At 47.1% G+C, this 24,925-nt stretch overlaps 1 long non-coding RNA gene across 1 annotated transcript in view; it reads left to right on the forward strand.

Annotated features, from left to right (window-relative positions):
• LOC145529155 (uncharacterized) overlaps positions 1 to 24,925 on the forward strand; it is a 33,553-nt gene that overhangs the window by 2,634 nt on the left and 5,994 nt on the right. The window contains exons 3-6 of the long non-coding RNA XR_014070974.1: positions 446 to 543; positions 6,652 to 6,775; positions 10,941 to 11,324; positions 17,782 to 17,889. This is a non-coding gene — a long non-coding RNA (uncharacterized LOC145529155). The remainder of the gene's footprint in view (positions 1 to 445; positions 544 to 6,651; positions 6,776 to 10,940; positions 11,325 to 17,781; positions 17,890 to 24,925) is intronic.

The raw sequence follows: 24,925 nt of genomic DNA on the forward strand, positions 1-24,925 counted from the left end.
AGTAAACTATCGGGGAGGAAGAAAACTTTCCTCTATCCTTCTAGGTTCTTCTGGCTGGTCTAAGAATTAAATTGGCATGAGACTAACAGGAGAAAATCCAATTTAGCTTTGTATGTATGGAAACCCCACATACACAGGAAGGTCAGAGACAGCAAAGTAAAACGAGGTCTATATACCATCCGAGCTGAGGAATGCAGTTAGGGCCTGGGGTTTCCATGGGCGGGAGGGTCACTCATGTGATGGTAAAAAGAGGAATGTGCATGTATGCTAAGTCGATTCACTCGAGTCTGACGCTTAGCGACCCTATGGACCGTAGCCTACCAGGCTCCTCTGTCCATGGGATTCTCCAGGCAAGAATACTAGAGTGGGTTGCCATGCCCTCCTCCGGGGGATCCTCCTGACCCAGGAATCAAACCTGCATCTCTTATGTCTCTTGCACTGGCAGGCGGGTTCTTTACACCAATGCCACCTGGAAAGCCCAAGAAGAGGAGCAGATGTTGGCTAATTAGACGTCTTTTCCTGACATACAGATGGGCCACTTCGGTAAAGTACCTCTCTGGTAACAACTCTTTTTCTGGGAAAAAATCCCCACATGAAATTCTGCTAGGCAGTTAGAGGAGAGGCAATCACTTCTCTAGAAACCACAGGGTATTGATGGCCTTTAGCCCAAAATAATCCTCATGCAAAAGTGACACATTTTGGGGGGCCTCATTCTGAACCCCTAAAAATCACACTTATGTACTAGCAACTAGATAAAAATCCAGACCCGTCTCTACACCCCAGCATCCCCTTCCCGTCACTACCTCCTAGGTTACTAGATTTTTTTTTTTTTAAGTCTTATTGAATTTGTCACAATATTGTTTCTGTTCTATGTTTTAGTTTTTCACTGCAATGCATGTGGAATCTTGGCTCCTTGCCCAGGGCCCAGGGATCGAACCCACATGCCCTGCATTGAAAGGCGAAGTCTTAACCAATGGACCATCGGGGCAGTCCCAACCCCAGATTCTTTTTTTTGCCTAGTTTTGAACTTGAGATGAATGGAGTCACATGGTATGTGTTCTTCTAGCTCTTGCTTCTTTTACTCAATATCATTGTGGTACAACTCTTGTGTGTTGTTAATAGTTGTGTAGTTCATTCACTCCCATTGCTTTATTCCTTTGTGGGGATAGATCAGTACTTATTCCTTTCCCTGCTGATGAACACCTGAGTGCTATCCAGCTGAGGCTGTTACAGACAGCACTGCTGCTAACATTCCTGAGCATCAGTTCAGATCAGTTCAGTCAGTGTCCAAATGTTTGCCACCCCAAGGACTGCAGCACACCAGGCTTCCCTGTCCATCACCAACTCATGTCCATCACCAACTCATCTCCATTGAGTCGGTGATGCCATTCAACCATCTCATCCTCTGTCGTCCCCTTCTCCTCTTGCCTTCAATCTTTCCTAGCATCAGGGTCTTTCCAAATGAGTCAGTTCTTCATATCAGGCCCCTTTAGTGGGCCAAAGTATCAGAGTTTCAGCTTCAACATCAGTCCTTCCAATGAACATCAGTTCAGTTCAGTCGCCCAGTTGTGTCCGACTCTTTGCGACCCCATGAATCGCAGCATGCCAGTCCTCCCTGTCCATCACCAACTCTCGGAGGTTACCCAAACCCATGTCCATCGAGTCGGTGATGCCATCCAACCATCTCATCCTCTGTCGTCCCCTCCTCCTCCTGCCCCCAATCCTTCCCAGCATTAGGGTCTTTTCCAATGAGTCAACTCTTCGCATGAGGTGGCCAAAGTATTGGAGTTGCAGCTTCAACATCAGTCCTTCCGATGAACATCCAGGACTGATCTCCTTTAGGATGGACTGGTTGGATCTTCTTGCAGTCCAAGGGACTCTCAAGAGTCTTCTCCAGCACCACAGTTCAAAAGCATCAGTTCTTTGGTGCTCAGCTTTCTTCACCTTCCAACTCTCACATCCATACATGACCACTGGAAAAACCATAGCCTTGACTAGATGGACCTTTGTTGGCAAAGTAATGTCTCTGCTTTTCAATATGCTATCTAGGTTGGTCATAACCTTCCTTCAAAGGAGTAAGCATCTTTTAATTTCGTGGCTGCAATCACCATCAGCAGTGATTTTGGAGCCCAAAAAAATAAAGTCTGACACTGTTTCCACCGTTTCCCCATCTATTTCCCATGAAGTGATGGGACCAGATGCCATGATCTTAGTTTTCTGAACGTTGAGCTTTAAGCCAACTTTTTCACTCTCCTCTTTCACTTTCATCAAGAGGCTCTTTAGTTCTTCTTCACTTTCTGCCATAAGGGTGGTGTCATCTGCGTATCTGAGGTTATTGATATTTCTCCTGGCAATCTTGATTCCAGCTTGTGTTTCTTCCAGCCCAGCATTTCTCATGATGTACTCTGCATGTAAGTTAAATAAGCAGGATGACAATATACAGCCTTGACGTACTCCTTTTCCTATTTAGAACCAGTCTGTGGTTCCATGTCCGGTTCTAACTCTTGCTTCTTGATCTGCATACAGATTTCTCAGGAGGCAGGTCAGGTGGTCTGGTATTCCCATCTCTTTCAGATTTTTCCACAGTTTGTTGTGACCCACATAGTGGATCTGTGTGGATCCTGAGTACACTTTTGGACAAACCTATGCACTCACTTCCCTTAGGATTCGCCCAGGGTGGAGCTGCTGGGCCACAGAGTATGCTTGGGTGCAGTTTTAGTTGGCACCATAGCATGGCAACCCACTCCAGCATTCTTGTCTGGAGAATCCCATGAACAGAGGAGCCTGGCGGGCTGCAGTCCATGGGGTCACAAAGAGTCGGACAAGACTGAAGTGACTTAGCACAGAAGCACGAAAAAAGAATAAGAGAGCAAGGCAGAAGACATTTTTAATTACCTGAAAAAATTTAAGCTCAATCAACATTTTATCAAGAGAAGAACTTTTCCTACATGATTCCACAATGAGATTTTAAAATAAAAATTGGAGGAGAACTCAGGGATTGTGTAGTTCAGGATTTTTCAGCCATTGTAAAATTTAAAATGGGTTTTTCAATTTTCTTATTATGATAAAACACATGTGCGTGCTAAGTCGCTTCAGTAGTGTCTGACTCTTTGCGACCCCATGGACTGTAGCCCACCAGGCTCCTCTGTTCATGGGATTCCCCAGGCAAGAATACTGGAGTGGGTTGCCCTGCCCTTCTCCAGGACCGTCCCGACCCAGAGATCAAACCCGGGTCTCTTATGTCTCCTTCATTGGCAGGCAGGTGCTTTATCACTAGCACCACCAAAATATACATAACATAAAATTTACTATCAGGGACTTCCCTGGTGATCCAGTGGTTAAGACTTTGCCTTCCAAAGCAGGGGATGTGGGTTCAATCCCTGGTCGGTGAGCTAAGATCCCACATGCCTCATGGTCAAAAAACCAAGACATAAAACAGAAGCAATATTGTGACAAATTCAATGAAGACTTTAAAAATGGTCCACATTAAAAAAAAAAAAACTTAAAAAAAAATTTCCTATTTTAAATATTTACGTAGGTTTTGATTTTAGTGGGTCATGATCAGAATTCTTTTAAAAAATGCAACAAAACAAATGCAAAATTCAAAAAGTGCATTTTCTTTTGAAAATGCATCACAGTAAACATAAATACTATTCTGTGGGACTTTTGTCATTGTTATTGCGGGGTGGGGGTTGTGCTCTGGATCCAAAAAGTTTGTAAAACACAGGTTTAGTCCAGCTTTTTAAATTTGCAGAGTGGCAGGTACACTCGGAGGCTAAAGTGATGTTTCTAAACAGAGCCTCAACTAGACCATGACATCCTGACTTCCCATTCAGCATACTTTCTAACTCCCCTCTCACCATCTGAGATGAGTGCCACTGATCCCGCCAGAGTTACAGGCTAGATGGGGCGTGTGTCCCCTGCCCCTGGAGCTGGTCCCCAGGTAGCTTGTGGAACCCAGGACCCAATGCCCAGCACCTTCTGAACCATTAAAACTCGGGGCACCCATTTGACCCTATCTACTTTAGGGTCAACCAGGAATAGTACAAACCTAGAAACTTAAAAAGAAGAGTGGGGAAAGGACCTGTGGTTTGACATTTTTCAGAATTTTTCTTTTTTCTCTTGTGTCTGTGTTTCAAGGACACTTTTCAAGTGCAGAGAGCTGGAGAGGAAGCTCTATAAATAGAAGGGGCCCCGCGGTGGGGGGGTGGGGGTGCTGGGGGAGGACGAAGTGCTCTCAAAACACCTGCTTGTCTCCAAATCTAGGGCCCTGGAGGGGCTTTTCGGGAGGCCCTTCCTCACCATCAAAACCAGGACTGGTGCCAAGTGTGCTGGCCTGGGCCCCCAGGTTCCAGCTCCAGCCCGTCCCCAGCCCCACGTCCACCCAAGTCAGTCTCCTGGGAGGAAAAGGATGCGTCTCAACTTGGACCTAAGCTCCCGGGGGTCATTGGGCTTAAAAGGCCCCCCTCCCCGCACTGCATTCGCCCCCAACCCACCAGGGCTGTCTTAACATCACCTAGGTGTGTCCCGCCCTAGTCAAACCTCGGCAATGCCTTCCCAAGGTCTTGGGATAAGCCCCGCCCACAGCCCACCGACAGCAGATCCGTCATTTTCGACCAGATAAGCCCCGCCCACAGCCCACCGACAGCAGATCCGTCATTTTCGACCAGATAGATGCAACAAGAGGAAAGTGGATTGAGGGCAGGTCATGCAAGGCTGTATCTGCGCTGCATCCCCTGTGTTTCCTGGGCGGGGGCAGGGGGGGTGCTTTGGTGGGAAGAAGCCAAAAGGCCGTGGAGAGAGTTGGGGGAGGGGGCCAGACTCCTCCCTCTTTCCCCCCTGCCCCCACTCACTGACCACCTTGCCTTCCTCCCAGCTGCACTTCCCTCTCCCAGGACCTTCTCTTTGCTCCTCACCTGGACCTTCTCTTGGCTGTCAAGCCTCCACCTCGGCCTCGCCTTGCTTGGCCAAGGGCTCTTCAAGGACCCTCTAAAATTAGAACCTCTTTTTTGGCCCCGTGGGCCCTTCCTTCCAGCACCTTATGTTTGTGAGCCAGCATTTGATTTGCATGGCCATTAGGTGGGCGTTTCTCTCCCCCAACAAACCGTGAACTCTGAAGACAAGCCCAAGTTGGTTTTGCTGACCACTCTGTGCCCCCCTTCTGGCTCAGGGTCTGCAGGGGAAAGGGTACCAGATACATTTCAGGTGGGAGGAGGGAGGGGAGGAGGGAGGAGGAAGGAGAGGAGAGAAGGGGTCCTGCAGGGAATAAGGGAGAGGGTAGACAGGAGAGGGGAGGGGACGGGACCAGTTATCAGTGAGAACAGTGCGGGCTCTCTCCAACGCTCCCTAAAAGCGCACTTTGATTCCCCTGTTCTAACCAGTCGGTAGAGCTTCCCAGGTGACACCAGTGGTAAAGAATCCACCTGCCAATGCAGGTAAACATAGCAGATGTGGGTTGGATCCCTGGGTCTGGAAGATCCCCTGGAGGAGAGCATGAAACCCACTCCAGTGCTCTTGCCTGGGAAATCCCATGGACAGAGGAGCCCAGCAGGCTACAGTCCATGGGGTCCTAGAGAGCGGGACAAGACTGAAACGATTTAGCAGGAATGCACTCACGGTCTCAAATAAATAGTCAGGAGACCAGAGGAGGTCTTGTGACCATGGCAGGGCCCCTCAAGAAAATGACAGACTCCTTCTCTGGCAAGGACTCAGCCCATGAGAAGCCAGGAACTCTGTTTACTACAACAGCCCTCCCAACTTCCTTTCCCCTCTATGAAAGAGTTCGCCTTCAAGGACTCAGCCCATGAGAAGCCAGGAACTCTGTTTACTACAACAGCCCTCCCAACTTCCTTTCCCCTCTATGAAAGAGTTCGCCTTCCCTTGCTGTGTGGGGACTTGCATGCAGCACACCACAGTGGCAGGTGCTGAGTGCTAATTCTCTGCCAATCCCGAATAAATCCATCTTGAGATGCTAGAGAAATATCTGGCGGTTATTTGTTTCAGACCACATTCCCAGAAGATCCCTGTGTCTATTTAAGGTCGCTGGGAAAGACCGAGGGCAGGAGGAGAAGGAGTTGACAGAGGATGAGATGGTTGGGTGGCCTCATCGACTCAATGGACATGAGTCTGAGCAAACTCCGGGAGATGGTGAAGGACAGGGAAGCCTGGCGTGCCACAGTCCATGGGGTCACAAAGAGTCAGATGTGACTGAGGGGCTGAACAACAACAACCACCTCCCAGTTCACCCCAGACCCAGCCAACCTCTAATCTGCCCTCTCTCTCTCTGCATATAGATTTGCCTTTTCTGGATATTTCATGTAAATGGAATCATCCAGTATATAACCTTTGGCATCTGGTTTCTTTCACTGAGCTTAATGATTTTGGGGTTCGTGTTGTTGCATGTGTGTTTATCAGCAGTTTGTTTCTTTTTGTTGCTGAACCGGAGCCCTGAGCCTTGGTTTCTCATTAGTGAAACTGTGCTATGCTTAGTTGCTCAGTCGTGTCCAACTCTTTGTGACCCCATGGACTGTAGTCCGCCAGGCTCCTCTGTTCATGGGATTTCCCAGGCAAGAATACAGGAGTGGGTTGCCATACCCTCCTCTAGGGGATCTTCCCAACCCAGGGGTTGAATCCACGTCTCCTGCATTGCAGGTGGATTCTTTACCATCTGAGCCACAGGGAAGCCCTATTAGTGAAGGAGAAAGATATCTGCAGTGCAGTCATAGAGAAACCATGCCTTCTTTGAAGAACCCTACTGAAAGGGAGATTGGCCCAGGTGAGTCTCCTATGCCTGAGAGACAGAAAGAACAGCCCATGATGGTAATGGAGACCCGGAAAGAATCACTATGATGGAAAAACTTAAAAGACATCTCAGTGGGATAGAGTAATGAGCAGAAACCACTGAGGTCACACGTCAAAAAAAAACTAAAACACCTTTCCTTTGGTTTCGCATATCATTTGCCTAAGTGGGAAGTGCCAGAATAGATAACACTTTGAGGAAAACAGAGGAGCCCTAAGTTTGGAGAGATGGGCTCCTTCAACAGGACCCAAGGTCAGGGGCACCCCCAGACCCAAGAAATGGGAATCCCCTGGCAAAGATTAGGATCAGAAGTCCTCCCACGTGATTCCAATGTACAGCCAAAGCCAAGGTCAAGGATGACTGTGTTAAAGGTTACGGGGCACCCAGAGGAACTGACTGCTGCATCAGAAGGGAGGATCTCGGGTGGAATCCTGGTCTTCCTGTAACAGCCCCACACAGACCGCCCTCTTCTGAAAGGCCATCCAGAGGTGTAGCTATTGCCCTCACTTCCACTGATGCCCTAATGCTGACTCCACAGAGAGGACCTAGTAGGTGTATCAACAAGGCCAGCTTATCACAGGGCGGAGACAGCTGATTCTTCCTACTTTAGTAAAGAAAAAAAATGCAATGAAATACACCGATAGGTTCCCTAATAATAACCTACCCCTGCCTTTGTTGGGTGAACCTACTTGTCATGAAGTATTTGTGTTTAATGTAAAGTCCAGGCTATACTCGATCGCCACAGAGGAACAGGTGGCCAAAGGCTAAGGAAACACAAGAGCTAGTGAAGGATAAGTATCATATCCTTGCTCCCAGAAGGGCACATTGGTAAGGGAAAATCCCAAAGGAGCAAGATCCTTCAAAGAACTTCTGACCCTGTTGAAATAAGATAGAGAGAACCGCATTTATCCAAGTTAATATTGAGGAGAGTTCTGGGTGCCCTTAGAAGAAATGTTGTGATAGATTGCAATTGGTGAAATGTTTACCCAAGAAGAGCCTCATGTTGTGCTGAGAATCTGAGCTGCTGGGGTAGGCAGAGCTGACTTGCCCATGGCTTGAAAAAGACAGGAAGAAAACCTGGAAGCGGAAAACCAGAGAGACTAGGCAGTGCTGGGGAGAAAGGAGAATAAGAAAAGGAAGAAAACCCTGCCATCGGGGCAGCCAAGGAGGGCCCCTGGGGAGAAGGGGCTGTCTACCAGGCTGCAGGTTGTTTGCTCTCATTACTTGTGAAAAAGTGAAAGTTGCTCGGCCATGTCTGACTCTTTGCAACCCCATGGGCTATACATACAGTCCATGGAATTCTCCAGGCCAGAATACTGGAGTGGGTAGCTGTTCCCTTCTTCAGGGTATCTTCCCAACCCAGGGATCAAACCCAGGTCTCCCGCATTGCAGGCTGATGCTTTGACACATCTGAGGTCCAGTGAGGGAGCAAGCAAAGGCCAAGTGCTGCTGGAGCTGGAGACACCATGCAGGTGGAGCGAAGGAGCTGAGGGCGCCTGACTTCAAGGTCACCTCAAGGTTTGGGAGGCAGCAAAACCTTGCACCTGAGCTGGATGGGGGTGGGGATGGAGTTCACCAAGGGAAAGGGCAAAGTACGACTTGGGAGATGAAAGTTCTAGTCTGGAGGATCTTAATCGCATGGATGTGGAGCCTTCAAAGTCTCTGTGAATAGAACTCAGAGTGTCCAGGAACTTAAATAGGAAAAATTTACATCTTTATTTTCCCTAACCTCTAACCAAAACAGAGCATTCCCTTCTGTTTTGAATGCAGGAAACAAATCCTAAGTTTTAGCCATGCCAAGAGAAATAATGAGACAGATTCTCATTCCACACTTTAGGGGTTGCCAATATCTCAAAATATTGTCCATACCCACTGCCGCTTTGAAATCATGTGGTCATGGACCGACCCTCTGCGGATCCGAAAGAGGTTGATGGGCTGGACGGTGAGGACCATACCTAAGGCAGGCTGGAGGGGGCTCCACCTGGTTCTCTGTCTCGTCATTTCACCCAGCACTTACCCTTTGCCGGATACTGGTGGCCCGAGGGCAGATACATAGATACAAGGCAGAGAGCCTGCCTGGAGGCAGGCTGGAGGAACCCAGGGGCTGGGGGAGGGACACAGCTCAACCAGACCCGCAGCTCCACGCCGATGATTCACACCCGCCGCAGGAGCACAGAGGAGGGGTTGGTGGGGGTCAGATGAGGTTTCTCACGGGAAGTGACATTTGAACTGAGTTTTTCAGGATATAGTAAGAAGTGCACACAGGACATAAAAACTTTCCTCTAACCAGAAAAATCCCTCATCAAGCGCGTGCATGTCTCTGCGTAGAGTTCAGAAGAGCAAAAAGCAGAAATTTCCCCTGGCTGTGGGGCTGAAACAGGAAACCACCCAGAAACCCTCAGCAAGAGGAGGCTGGGAGTCCCCGGTTCCCTGGGCCCGAGTGGACATTTCACAGGAAGCACCTCTGGGTGCAGCTCACATCTGCGGCCACCCCTCTGCCTTGGCATGAGGCCTCCATGAGCTCACGGGTTGCCATCTGTCTTGCATATTAATGAATCACAGGCACCTGTGCCCGACACGGACCTGGCCCCTGCAGATGCCTGTTGAATGAGCGAATAAATCCAGCCGCAGCCTTCTAGAGCTGAAGGGGGGTGGCCAGATAGGGCGGCCCTGCCTCTGTCTCTCTGAGTGCCATTACTATCCCCAGATCACCAAGGTGCCCTGCCCCTCTGGACGACCTGGGAAGACCCCCGGCCCCAAACTCCCAGGGATACAGAATGGCTTCTAGGTCGTGAGCAGGTGGAGTGCCATCCCCTGGGCTGCTCAGGTGTGAATCATCTCTTCCCTCGTCCAGATGGGCAAGGTGTTGTCACAGGAATCTGCAGGGTCCTAGCAGGTGTCTGAGCTTCCTAGATGAGGGACCCCTTTCCTCAGGGCATGATCCAGGCTGGAAGGATGAGTCCCAGCTGGTGGGAGCAGAGGGCTGGAAGCATCTTCACCAGAGCCTCCATCCTGAGCTCACAGTGCGTGCAGAAGGTCGCCTCCTCGAATGGCCTCCTATGAGCTTGTCCCTGATCTGCAAAGGATACAGTAGAGTGTTTCTACAGCATCTCTGTTGCCCCCAACAATGTTATGGGCAGAACTGTGTCCCCTCCATCAAATTCATCCGTTGAAGGTCTAACCCTCAGCACCCCAGAATGTGACTGTTTCTGGAGATGGGATTTTTAAAGAGGTGACTAAGTTCAAATGAAGTCATACAGGAGGGCCCTATTCTAATATGTTGTTGTTGAGTTGCTAAATCATGCCCAATTCTTTTGTGACCCCATAGACTGGAGCCCACCAGGCTCCTCTGTCCAAGGGATGCTCCAGGCAAGAATACTGGAGTGGGGTGCCATTTCCTTCTCGAGGGGATCTGCCTGACCCAGGGATTGAACCCAGGTCCCCTGTATGGCTTCCCTGGTGGCTCAGAGGGTAAAGCATCTGCCTGCAATGTGGGAGATCCAGTTTTATTAAAGTTTAAAAAGGGACAGGGAAAGCTTCTGACACAGACATCAGAAGGGGGATGAGAGTGCCCCCCTTGCTAGTGTGAGCAAGAGAGTTATATACTTTTTTAATTGGTTATTACAATAAATCAAAAGAATGTCTCAAGGTTGTAAAAATCTTACTAGACCCACTCCCACTATTTACATTTTAGGATAACAGGATTAGAACTTCACAATAGAAAGATCCTACCAGACTCCCTCCCATAATATACATTCTAAGGTATCAGGATTAGTCAGAAGGTCTTCAGGAAGGAGAAACTGTCATCGAGAAGGATACATTGTTGCTATATAATCCTTAGTACAGAGTTTAAACTGAGTTGTTTGTTGTGTAATCATCAAAGAAAAAAACTTTTTATGTGACTAAGACTAAGGAATGTAGAGAAAAAAAGGGTGTTGTCCTTTCCTCCTCCATGAGAATTTGAGACCCCGTCTCTGCTTTGAGAGCCCCAGACCCCTTTTTCCTCTTTGGAGACCCCGGACTTCTTACCAACCTGCCTAGGAAGTGACTCTCTCAGAACCAACCCCACTGACGCCTTAATCTCAGACCTCCAGCCTCCAGATTCATGAGGAAATAATTTTCTGTTGCTTAAATTCCTCAGACTGTGGTACTTTGTTACGACAACCCTGGCTGACACCTGCAACTGACCTCACTCCGTGAAGTTTTTCAATGGACTCTCAGAGATAACACCCACACGCTTCGGTCACCACAAAGGAGAAATAAACAGAAGTGCCTTCAAAGACTCATAGGTCAGAAAGACCTCGGGATCCAGGGGTGGCTTATTTGGTTATTCGCTGACCTTATTGCATCTCCATAAGCAAAACAGGGTTTCAGAGGTTGAATTTCCCAGAAGCACCAGCTGCTCCTTGCTGATGTCAGAGAATCCACGCTCGGCAGTAAGATGATGTTGGCTCACGTAGATTTTACATGCAGAGGAAAACCACTGAACCCTGAATCCTGTTACACGGCTGATGTCTGCAGGAAGGTTAGTGGGCTTTAGTATTTATAAAAAAAAAAAAATCTGATGCATGCCTTAGTCTTTTACAGGGTTTATTAGTCATGTGCCTGACTTGCCAGCTCAAAGACAACAATAAAAGTTAAGTCCAGCTTGGAAGTGTCCTAAGGTATTATACTTGGCAGCCAGTCTCTCAGTTTTCATGCATTTCACTGATTACCTGGCAATGCCTCCGAGGGCTTTGGGGACACGTGGGTGCCCCCCCCTCACTGCCCCACCCCCATCTCCAGCTCCCTGTGCCTTCAATTGCCAGGCAGGTAACAGCTTCCAGCTGGGCTCTGCTTTAATAAGATGGAAGCTCCCTCTGCCTCCAGAGAAAGTCCAGGCGGTTTTGTTGGTTTGGGTTGATAAGTGACTGACGGGTACGCGCGTGCAGGAAAGCCACGATGGGTTAAACCGCCACCCTCTGTCCCCTCTGCCCGAGGTGAGTAACCTCTCGGGGGGAGCTGGAGGTCCCAGGACGCGAGAGGCAGGGTTTACTGCTACCTGGCCCAGTGGCTTCACTTTCTGCACTTCCGTTTCCTCATTGTAAAATGAGAAAAATAATAACAGCCCACCCAGAAGACCTTTGCAGGCGGAAGGGAATCACCTATGAACGGACTGTGTCTGGGGTCCAGTAATACTACGTGTCTTTCTCCTTTCTTCCCTGTCTTGCCCCTTGAAGGCAGAACTATGATTTCTCCTGGGCACCCCCTCACCTTGCCCAGCACCACACTGGGCACATGCTGAGACTGGGATAGAGAGTATTGATGAATTGATGTCCTGGTCTCAAATCCACTGCACCTGTCACTCAGCGGTGTCCGCCTCAGCTGGGACTGTCTTTGAAGAAGATGAACTTTAAAACTATCTTTCTGATAAAAATAACTGATGCTCCTTGCGTTCAGTTTGGAGCATGTACTTGAGCACAAAGTATTATAGCTAACCCTAGATGCTGAAGTTTCAGTATGTTGGCCACCAGATGTGAAGAGCCAACTCATTGGGAAAGACACTGATGCTGGGAAAGATTGAAGGCAAAAGAAGGGGAAGGCAGAGAATGAGATGGTTAGATAGCATCACCGACTTAATGGACGTGAATTTGAGCAAACTCTGGGAGATATTGAAAAATGAGCCTGGCGTGCTGTAGTCCATGGGGTCACCAAAGATTTGGATGCGACTTAGCAACTGAACAACACTATTTTGCAGTCTTTCCTTCCAGTCTTTTTTTTCAATGCATATGTGTACCCAAGTCCCTTTTACTCCACTGCCTGGACGTTTGCCCTGAACATCTTAGAGAAACCCTTCAGCGTCTAAAGCCTCAAAGACAAGACCTTCCTTACAGCAGAGCTGCGTCTGACAGCCCTGTCTCTCTCAGTAGTTGAAGTGCTTGTACACACCAGGGCTTGTCTCACACTTCTTGCGGAAGTAAGATCACTCTCGTATCAAAAACACAACCGAGAAAGCTGCCGGGATATTTCCAGTCTGGCAGCTTGTGGTGATGAGTAATTTTTAAGTTAGGCAAATGATTTAGAGAAAGAATGTCTCTAGATGGACATCTTGCTCTGTGTTATTTAAATGAAGAAATACAGTCATCTTGGTTTTATTTCTGGTTATGGAGGAACTAGCTGTGGGGCCCTCACATTGGGTCTTTTCCCCAGACCAGGGGTTTCACAAAGGAAACCAGAGGGCAGGCTGTTGGTGCTGGGCAACCTGTGCCACTCAACTGGGCAGGTCAACCTGGGCACCCAGCCGGGAGGAGAAGTGGGTCTGCAAGGCTGGGCAAACTCATCTGATCCAAGCATTTTTAGGAAATAACAGCGGGGACTCCCCTAGGGGTCCAGTGGCTAAGACTCCTCGCCCCCAGCGCAGGGGATCCGGGTTCAATCCTGGCCAGGGAACCAGATCCCATATGCCGCAACTAAGACCCAGCACGGCCAAATAAATAAATACTTTTGTTAAAAAAGGAAATAACAACGCAAAGAGCGTTTTGCTCAGGTGTAAGACCATTTGTGGAGTCCAGGAGGCCTCTCATGCACCCCTTCTGATTTGGTGTAGGGTCCACAATTTCACACCAGACGTATAAACAGCTGGATTCTCACATAATCAAAGCTGAGCTTGGTGGGTGACTTTTTTCTTTAATTGAAGTATAGGTGATTTACAATATGGTGTTAGTTTCAGATGTACAGCAAAGTGATTCATTATATATACATATATATTTCAGGTTATTTTCCATTATAGGTTATTACAAGGTATTGAATATAATTCCCTGTGCTCTACAGTAAATCCTGGTTGCTTATCTGTTTTATATATGGTGGTTTATATCTGTTAAACCCATATTCCTAATTTGTCTCTCAACCCCTCCCTCTCCTCTTTGGTAACCATAAGTTTGTTTTCTGTGTCTGAGAGTCTATTTCTACTTTGAATACAGATTCATTTGTATTATTTTTGTTAAGATTCCACATATAAGTGATATAATATTTGTCTCGGCCTGACTTACCTCACTAAATATGATATTCTCTAGGTCCATCCATGTTGCTGCGAATGGCCATATTTCATTCTTTCTACAGCTAATATTCCATTGTATGTGTGTGTGTGTGTGTGTGTGTGTATACACACTACATCTTCTTATGCAAATGATCTTTTTCGGGGCACTGGGGTTGCCTCTATGTCTTGACTATTGTGAATAGTGCTGCTATGAACATTGGGTCGCATATGTCTTTTCATATTCGAGTTTCTTTTTTTTTCTGGATATACAGCTAGGAGTGGAACTGCAGGATCATATGACAGCTCTTGTTCAGTTGCTCAGTCATGTCCAACTCTTGGCGACCCCGTGGACTATAGCACACCAGGCTTCCCTGTCCATCACCAACTCCCAGAGTTTCCTCAAACTCATGTCCATTGAGTCGGTGATTCCATCCAACCATCTCATCCTCTGTTGACTCCTTCTCCTCCTGCCCTCAATCTTTCCCAGCATCAGGGTCTTTTTCAATGAGTCGACTCTTTGCATCAGGTGGCCAAAGTATTGGAGCTTCAGCTTCAGTATCAGTCCTTCCAATGAATATTCAGGGCTCTATTTTTAGTTTTTTAAGGACCCTGCATATTGTTGTTCCATGGTGACTGCACCTGTTTACATTCTGCTGGTGACGTCTGAGTCCTGAAATCTGCCCTTCGTAGTTGTGACCCTCCCACCACTGTGGTGATGAACCCAACTACACTTCAGATACATTTATGTGTCTATGTGTGTGATTTTGTGAGTGTGTGTGAGTCTATAAAGGGAAACACTCCAAGGTCAGCCTTGCACAGTATCTTCTTGGCTAGGTCTAACTTTTTAAAATATTTTGATCATGAAAATATCTGCTTCTCCATACAATTTTTCCTCATAGTATTTAAACCCTACCCTTCACCCTGAAATCACACTAAATTCCTATAATGTATTTACATGTGTGCATGTACCTATGTGTACACACACACACACACACACACACACACACACACGGCTTCACTTGGGGCCCTGCAGGTATGCAATAAGTTACATACCTTAGCTATTATTATTGTTGTTTTTTTGAATTTTAGTCTGACCTTTAGAACCCTGTGAATAAAATGGAGACCCCAGGAATACAGACCAAGGACACCTGGGAGAACAGTGTATTCTATTCCTTTTTAACAAAATTGCTACCTGAGGGAAAGTGGGGTCGCCTTTCGCACGGAACAGTTTAACCTCTTGACTACGCCCCCTTGTGGTGAAAAAGGAATAAGACCGAGGGATTGGTCCCTAGCGCAGAAAAGGTTTCCTTTGTGTGAATGTCAGTTATCCCTACTATATTACTATTATTGTTGCTGTGACCACTACACTTTCTACTGGTTGACTGTTATTATTCATAAGTACACTATTGAACCTGGCATTGTGCTAAGTAAGCACTTCATGTACTTTATTTCATGTCAGATTTGTAACAACACTATGCTGTAACTAGGGCCTTCCCAGGTGGCTCAGCCGCAGAGAATCCGCCTGCCAATGCAGGAGACCCGGATTTGATCCCTGGGTCGGGAAGATCCCCTGGAGAAGAAAATAGCACCCCACTCCAGTATTCTTGCCTGGAGAATCCCGTGGACAGAGGAGCCTGGAGGGCTACAGTCCAGTGCAGTCACAAACGTGTCAGACACCACGTAGCGACTAAACAATATACGTTGTAACTATTGTTAGCACTGCCATTTATAGAGCAGGAAGCTAAAGCTCAGAGGGTTTGAGTAACATGTTCAGAGTCACACAACTCATAGGAAATGGGTGTAGGACTTAACCCAAGGCCTAACCCCTGCGCTTAACCACTTACCCATGTCACACCATAGCTGCTTAGAGTGGTGTTTCTCAAACCTGAGTTACATGTGGACCTCTTTAAATGAAAAGACTTTCTTATGAATGAAAGAAAACAGACTCCTCTGAGAAATTGAGTTAAAACCCTGTAACCACAGGTGACCCTGGCACCATCACAGCCACCTACAAGTCACAAGGGCCCAAAGAGCCCTCGGTGTGGGATCCCTGGATGGCCTCATTCAGTTGATCCTGTCCATTTTTTTTTTTTTTTAGATGATCACTGAAATGAAGACAAAGCTAAGTTTTATTCTTAAGGGGGCATGTGGGCAAGGCACTGTCCTCCTGCATCAACCCTGCCAAATATTTTTAATAAACCCCAGTCTGAGAAACACCCGTTTAGAATGCGGATACAGAAGAAAGCGGTTGGTGTCATACCGCTCTTTCCATAGTGCTCGTAAGACTGATCCTGATGGGCCGGCCCTTTAACCTCATACTTTTAACAATCCCATAAGGTTTTTCTTGGATGTCATTTGAATCCCAGTCTTGGAAGTAAGTCTTGCCTGAGGCAGAGTCCCCGCAGCGCCAGAGTTGAGACACAGGCTGAGTGCAGCAGTTAGTTTGGTTGATGGCACGCAATCCCAGGAGGCAGGAGTGAAGGATGCATGTGTGTGCGGGTGTGCTCAGTAGGATAGGGTAAGGGAAATAAGAAAAGGGAAAACCATATAAAATGTGCTCGCGAGTTGCCCACCAGAATCCTCTGCAGAGGGTATGGACCGACCTCAGAGCTGCCCAGGAAGGAGAGGAAGAGCCTCTGCCCTTGCCTGGCTCATCTGTCCCCCACAACCTGGTCTCCCCTGGTGGCTCAGCTGGTAAAAAGCCTGCCTGCAATACCAGAGACCTGAGTTCGATCCTTGGGTCAGGAAGATCCCCTGGGGAAGGAAATGGCAACCCACTTCAGTACTTTTGCCTGGAGAATCTCACAGACAGAGGAGCCTGGGCAGCACTACAGTCCATGGGGTTGCAAGAGTCGGACACGACTTAGCAACTAAACCAGCACCACTGATCAAGGGCTCCCCTGGGGGCAGTAACCTGTGTTCTCCTAGGCTGTCTGTTGAGCGCCAAGCTCCAGAGACACCCCCAGGGGTTGGTTCATTCATTTCCTGAAGCTGCTATAGCAAAAGTACCACAAACGGGGTGCCTTGAAACCACAGACACTTTTTTACTCCTCCCACCTCAGGAGGCCAGAAGTCCAACATCAGTTTCGGGGGCCCAAATCTAGGTTATCTTGGAGACTTGCTCCCTCTGGAGGCTCCGGGGAGAAGTCCACTTCTTGCCCCCAACTTCTGGTGGCCACGGGGTTCCTCTCTCCAACCTCTGGCTCCATCTTCCCGTTGCCATCTCCTCTGTGTCAAACCTCCCTCGGCCTCTTTCTTATAAGGATGCGTGAGGGCATTTAGGACCATCCTGGTCACCCAGGATGAGTCTCCTCGTCTCAAGATCCTTAGTCACATTGGGTGGTTTAGTCGCTCAGTCATGTCCGAGCCTTTGGGACCCCATGGACTGTAGCCCACCAGACTCCTCTGTCCATGGGACTATCCAGGCCAGAATACTGGAGTGGGTTGCCATTCCCTTCTCCAGGGGATCTTCCCCACCCAGGGATCGAACCCAGGTCTCCTGCATTGCAGGCAGACTCTTTACCCACTGAACCACCAGGGAAGCCCCTTTAGTCACATCTGCCAAGACTCGTTTCCCAAGAAAGGGGACCTTTACAGGCTCCACAACCACAAGCCTCACTCGCTGCAGGTGAAACCTGTCGGGGCCGAGCAGAGGGAGGCTTGTCCTAGCTGGTGGCCCTCCTCGGGGCTGCAGACAGAGCTGAGGCTGACAGAGCCAGGGCGGGAGGTGTCTGATAACCAAGTGGACACCTCTGACCCACAGAGCAGGTCGTTCAAGGGTGACGGAGCCGGCAAGTCTCTGCAGGCCTGGGGAATTCTGCAATTACGTTTCCTTTCTGGCAAATGTTTCCCAAGTGTTGTGGCATCTGCTTGATTTATTTCTGCAGGACAGTGGTTTCCCGTGTCCCTCTTGGGGCTGCGTCATGAAGAGAATCTAGGATAACACCTCTGTCATCTTTTTCTACAGGTGCTTGCTTTTCACTCACCTGGAACGTTCCTGGAACAAATGCAGGAGGTACCTACCTGGTCTCCCTGCCTTCATGTGCTCCATCCTGGAGAACTTCATCTCCAAAAGGCAAGCCTGCCCACACCCCACCCAGGTCAGGCCCTTCAGTGGTTCACGGTGCTGTGAAACAGCAGTGGGATGGCGCTGGGGTGGGACGTTGCACCACAACCTCTGCTTTTATTAGTCCCCAGCTCATGGGAAGGGGACTGAACAACACCAACCAGGAGATGGTGAAGGGCTGGGAAGCCTGCTGTGCTGCCGTCCACGGGGTTGCGAAGAGTTGGACACGACTGAGTGACTGAACAATATTTCAATTTAATCATTTTAACTTAATTTTAGTTGAAGTATAGTTGATTTACTCAACATAATTTTTCCTCTGTTATTCTCTTTAGTTTATTTTATGCATTTGAAACCATTATCCTGAGAAAGGGTCATAGGCATCACCAGAATGCCTAAGGAGTCCCTGGCCCGATAGAGGTCAGTCTCACCTACAGAACTCCAATGTGTCCGGCAGAGGGCACTAGAACGCCTATGCAAAACTGCATACACACTCCTGCCTGTTTTACTGTTATTTCCCACCATTGCAGAAGCAGAAATGTCCTTTAAATTCATATTCCTTTTAGAATAGTAATAACATATGCACAATGATCAGAATATGAAAATACTTACAGACCTGCTCTCCTATTTCTTTGTCGACTCTTAAAATTCCCATACCATTTTTTACATGCTTAACTGAACAGTTGGTATTGAAGTTATTTTTAAACTGTGTCTTATAGCTGGAGCTACCTTATAATTTCTATGTCCTATATGAAAGTATGCAATCAGTATAAAGTGGAAGTTAAGATAAAGACTAGCCTGACCACATTATAAATACACACAAATGTATACAAAATACCAAGTAATGTGATTCATAGCGATAAGACTGTAGAAGAGCCTTCTAGGTCTTTGGCCAACTCACCTATAACATTATCTAAAGGCTTCCTAGTGTACATAATGTAGTCCTTTTTTCTGAGCAAAAGAACCCTTTCCTATTGTGTTTTCTCAGAGAGTCTGATCACCCTGATATTTGTTAAATTATCCCAATGAACTGAGTGCCGGGTGTTCAATGCCTATTTTAACACAACAGTTGTGACAGGGAGGTCAGTTTGAAAGCAAGACCTGTTTGTCCTTCTCTTTCTCCCATCATCTCACCACTGATTCAGGGGTTTCACAAATAGCAAACTTCATAGACAGCCTTCTGCCTGTTTTTTCTGGGGGAGCAGGATCAGAGGAAGGGGGAAATGTAATAACAGGTGAGCCCCACCTATTTCTCCTTCTGATGCTGGTAAGGCCTCTGATGAATAAATTAACAACAGTTTCTCGGCATGCCTGACCTGCATCCTGTGTATGCCTGTGACCCAGGACATGCAGAGGAACAAGGGTTTCCCCAAATCTAAAAACTCTTTGTAAGGCAGGCCCAACTTCTCATGCTGTATGGCAACCATGTGGTGTGATTTGGGGCTCAGATGGATGTGACTTCAAATCCTAACTGCAACTCTTAAGTGATATTAGTCAAGTTGATTTCCCAAGTGGCTCAGTGGTTAAAGAATCCACCTGCAATGCAGAAGACCCAGGCAAACGTGGGTTTGATCTCCTGGTGGGGAAGAGTCCCTGGAGGAGGGCATGGCAACCCACTCCAGTATTCTTGCCTGGGGGAGAATCCAATGGACAGAGGAGCATGGTGGGTGACAGTCTAGGGTCGCAAAGAGTCAGACACAACAGCGACTGAGCACGCACACATGGGTCAAGTTACTTATTTCTGAACATTAGCTCTGAATCATAGTTACCTCCAATAACACTTATCTTTGAACAATATTTATCTCTGGAATTATCTCTGAACACAAGTTGTCTTCTCCATAAAATGGAGTAGCGGTTGCTGTTCCTCAGGGCTGTGCAGATTCAATTCAATTTTGTTTGGAAAGTAGCAGGTGCACAGAACATATTTGGTCAATATGAGCCCCCATTCCTTACTGCTCCCCCCCAAAACACATGCTTTCCCCTTGGAAGAGACGCACAAACCAACCAACTCTGAGTGTTACTTTATGATCCTAGGGAGACTTAGAAAGTCGGGAGCTATTAAAAGATAAATTTCAGGAAGAGATAAACTCATGACTCTTATTCAAATACAAAAAAAATGACGCGGGTCAAAGATACTATTTTGCTTCTCATACAGTGAGGTAGGGCTTCCCCTATGGCTCAGTGGTAAAGAACCTGCCTGCAATGCAGGAGATGCAAGAGACCTGGGTTCAATCCGTGGGTTGGGAAGATCCCCTGGAGGAGAGAATGGCTACCTACTCCAGTATTCTTGCCTGGAGAATTCCATGGACAGAGGAGCCTGGTGGGCTACAGTCCATGGGGTTGCAAAGAGTTGGACATGACCAAAGTGACTGAGCATACACACACACATGCACAGTGAGGGAATCAGGCAACTTTTATAACTGTTTCAGTGAAGAAGTCAAAAAGCACACATGTACAAGGAATAAAAGAAATGTTGAGATGAATCGTAAAGGAACAAAGCTATTTTTTTTTCAGCAGTTAGGGACAGGGGAGGTAAGCTGGACCTCTCCCAAACAGGATGGAATGTACATAATTACCAGTTATCTGCAGCTCCTACAGCTGTTAAACAGCTTAGAGCGAGAAAGAAAAAAAATCAGAATCCAATAAGGCAGAGATTGCCTGTTCTAGACAACGCAGTTTTCCATTACAACACTTTTTTTTTCTTCAACTTACCACTGAAGATAAATGCAGCAGTAACAGGCTCCGTTTTTATTTCCTACTTCCTAGAGTTAGATCATACAGAAACTACCCTGCAGTGACCCCAGGTTTTGAAATCACGAGGAATCAGGGTTCCCGGGGCCTGGAACAAAGCTACAGGCTCCACAGGCAAACAAAGCCTTTTGCTAAGAATCAATGCGTGTCACAGAGACAAAGCAAGCCCTGGCAGGCAGCGCCCAGCCCCTCAGGGCCCCCCGAGCTCGTCTCCAGCTCCCAGGCTGCAGCCCTGGGCAGGTGGGCTGCCGGGGGTGAAAGGGGGGAGCGGCCCCATGGGAGGGTGCTGCCCTCCATCTGCTGGGAGGGAAATTGACCAGCCTGTGGCCAGCTCCTCGTCAATTTCCCGCCCAGAGGACTGCTCAGGTAAGGCTCTCTGCCCAGGTGAGTGCACCACCAGCTCCCAGTTTCTAGCTCTAGTGGTCTGCTTGCTCATACAAAATATAATCTTTCCCCAACGACTTTTCCTATTCTTGAGACCCACCAGAAGCCCAGTGCCGCCTAATATGGCCTCCCAACTCTGTTCCAGAGCTCCTGAAAATGTTAACCCTAAGGTGGCTCCTTCACATGGCCCCGTGGGTGGGCACGTGGACTGTGATTGTCATCGCCAGATAGTGCCTGGCATTTATCACTCAGGGTTAGTAATTAAGTCCCCAAGGGAAGTGATCCGGAACCATGATTCTTATTGGCTGAACCACCCAGCTTCTTTGTTGAATAGCAAGTTGATTCAGCTCCTGTTTCAGACTTTTTCTGCTCCAGATAGTCCTCCCCTTGGACTTCCACTTAGGGTAGGGGAGTGAGGCATTTGCTCAGACTGCAAAATTTAAGGGGCACCAGGGTGCAAAAAAAGCTCCATAATTAAGATAAATAGCCTTTCGATACAATTTTAGGAAACCGAAATTAATGCAAACAGTCCATAATGAGCAAAATATAAACGTTTTAAATAAAAAGAGGATCCAGCTCTGTATACCAGGATCCAGAGAGTGAGTCCTGAGCCTTCCACCAAGCCTAAATAAAAGCAGAGCAGGCAAATAGCACCTTAAACTTTGTCCCACTGGTGCTTTAGAGTCTAGGCTCTCACAGGTAAATGTGCATTTTTAAAACAGTGAATGTGCACTTATGATTTCATTTCATTGAAAGTAAATTTTACACTAAAAGAAAAAAATTAAACAGATATTGAACTCTGCTTAGCTAAATCCTTAGGGGGTAGTGTATTGATGTTTACAATTTACTTTGTCCTATACACACACACACACACACACACACACATACAAATGGGGTTTCCCAGGTGGTACTGATAAAGAACCTGCCTGCCAACACAGGGGACGTAAGAGACCTGGGTTTGATCCCTGGGTTGGGAAGATCCCCTGGAGGAGGGCCTGACAACCCACTCCAGCATTCTTGCCTGGCGAATCCCATGGACAGAGGAGCCTGGCCAGCCACAGTCCATAGAGTTGCAAAGAGTCAGACACGACTGAAGTGACTTAGAATGCACACACACATATATGATGGGTTATGGATGAGTAGAGGGAAGGATAAAGGGATAGATATTGATAAAATACAGTAAAATGTTAATAGTAGAATCTAGGTGGTAGGTTCATAGGTGTTCACCATGAAATTCAATTTTGCTGTGTTTTTTAAAAATTTTTAAATAGTTTTCAAAATTTAAAAATAATTAGAAAAAGAATAGAGAAATCTAATGTCTGCCATGACAAATGTAGGATCACTAGCTCCCAAGTTAGAGGTTTTGTTCTTGTTATTTTCCCTTGACCTTTAGTGAGTAGAAAATGTTAAGGATTTGACTCTAAGCATACCAAGCCTCCTGTCCTCAATGGCGTGTATTAGACCACACCCCACTCCTGTCTGGCAAAATCCTCTGATGTTTATGTCAAGACAACCATATGCTTTGATTTCTTCTGAAGCCCTGACCTCACCTAGGGTGTGAGAATATGACATAGAGTCAGTGTCTGCTCTCAAGGGCATCTCATATGTCATGCCCTGATCATAGCACAGGGTTTCATTTATATTTAATGACTGTTAGCTACTGAAGAGGGGCAGAATATGCCACTCCAAAATATGCCACTTTGGCGTAAGAATTTTGCTGAGCTGAAGACAATTGAGAAGGAAAAGCTCTCTGCCCTCCCTAAAGGCAGCACACCAACTTGTAAAGTTGTCTCTCCTCCCTTCTGCAACAGGAAAGACAAAGGTTAATCCCCGGAGATAACTTGAAACCAACTTAAATCTATATAAAAAACAGACTCTTATTTACTGTCCCCTTCCTGGTCACTTCCTCATGACTGGCCTCCTCCACACACTTCTCTCCTTTGTCTTTAGTCGAGGATGATATTTAAGCCTGACTTTTAAGCCGCCTCTGAGAGCTGATTGTTTTTCACCGAATGTCTCCCATGTATCCATGAGGGATACTGGTTAATGAACTTCTGTTTGTATTTCTCATGTTAAGGTGTCTTTTGTTACAGGGGAGGTCCCCGCTGAGTGCTAGGAAGGGTAGGGGAAAATTTTTTTTCCTCCCTACACTATTAATATTTTTATTATTATTACTATCTAACTCATTAGGAGGAAAGAAAGAAGGAAAGGAGGGATGCAGGCCGAATAAATATTTTTTAAAAATAAGGTGTACAAGTCAATGTGAATTTACTATATTCAGACAGTTGTACAACCATCACCACAACCGATTTTAGAACATTCTTGTCACCCCACCAAGAACACCATACACTTCAGTCAGCATTTCACAAACCCTCTCTCTTCACTCTCTCAACCCTAGGCCACCATTAAGCGCCTCTCTGTCTCTATAGATATGCCTGTTATGGATATTTCTTATAAATGGAACCATATAAAATATGGTATTTTTGTGACTAGCTTCTTTCACTTAGCATGCTATTTTCAGGGTTCATTAATGTCGTAGCATGAATCAGTACTTCATTTTTTTTTGAATAGCTGAGTAATATTCCATTGTATGGATATAGTATACTTCATTTATCCATTTATCATGATATTTGGTTGTTCCCACTTTTGTATTATTATGAATAACGCTGCTATGAATAGGCATGAGTTTTATGTGGATGTATGTTTTCATCTCTCCGGGGTATATACCTAGAATTGGAATTGTTGGGTCATATGGTAATTCTATATTGAAAATTTTCAGGAACTGTCAGGCTGTTTTCCTCAGTGGCTGCATCATTTTATATTCCCAGAAGTATAGATGGGCTCCAATTTCCCCACATCTTTGCCAACACTTGTTATTATCTGTCTTTTTTATTGTGCTGTGTGTGCTCAGTCGTGTCCGACTCTTTGCAACCCCATGGACTGTAGCCCACCAGGCTCCTCTGTCCATGGGATTTTTCAGGCAAGGATGCTGGAGTGGGGTGCCATACACTTCTCCAGGGGATCTTCCCGACCCAGGGATTGAACTCGTGTCTCTTGCGTCTCCTGCATTGGCAGGTCCTGCACTGGCACATCAAAGTGAAAGTGTTAGTCACTCAGTCGTGTCCAACTCTTTGCAACCCCATGAACTGTACCTGCCAGGCCCCTCTGCCCATGGAATTCTCCAGACAAGAATACTGGAGTGGGTTGCCAGCTTCCCTGGTGGCTCAGATGGTAAAGCATCTGCTTGCAATGCAGGAGACCAGAGTTCAATCCCTGGATTGGGAAGATCCCCTGGAGAAGGAAATAGCAACCCACTCCAGTACTCTTGCCTGGAAAATCCCATGCACAGAGGAGCCTGGTAGGCTACATTCCATGGGGTCGCAAAGAGTCAGACACGACAGAGACTTCACTTTCACTTTCTCCAGGGGATTTTCCCGACCCAGGGATCGAACCCAGGTCTCCTGCAATGAACGCAGATTCTTCACCATCTGAGCTACTAGGGAAGCCCTGGTAGGGCACTAGCACCATAGAAGGTGCCTATTATGTAACACCGATGAACTGATGAAAGACGCAAAATAAGCAGCTTAGAGTGGAACAGACATCTACGCTGGGCTCAATGTGTATTGAACACATGGCGGGGAGTGTCTGAATTTGGGTTCCCTCAGAATCAGACACTGAGACAAAGACCCTGGTGCAAGAAGTTTGTTTCGGAGAAAAAGAAACCCCTGCAAGGGGATTAGGAGAGTAAAACTCAGAAGCAGAGCAGCCAGTGTGGGGTCAGCAGTCCAGCCGGGAGCTACTGTGGACAAGGAGAGCTTGGTCTCTCTGGGGAAACCCTTTGAGGATCAGTGCGGTGCCCACACCTCCGAGGGCTCCTGAGAGGTGAGAGAGTTGGGGTATTTATACACCGTAT

Source organism: Giraffa tippelskirchi, chromosome 12, assembly GCF_054371585.1.
Source record: "Giraffa tippelskirchi isolate mGirTip1 chromosome 12, T2T-mGirTip1v1.2.pri, whole genome shotgun sequence".
NCBI classification, from domain to species: domain Eukaryota; kingdom Metazoa; phylum Chordata; class Mammalia; order Artiodactyla; family Giraffidae; genus Giraffa; species Giraffa tippelskirchi.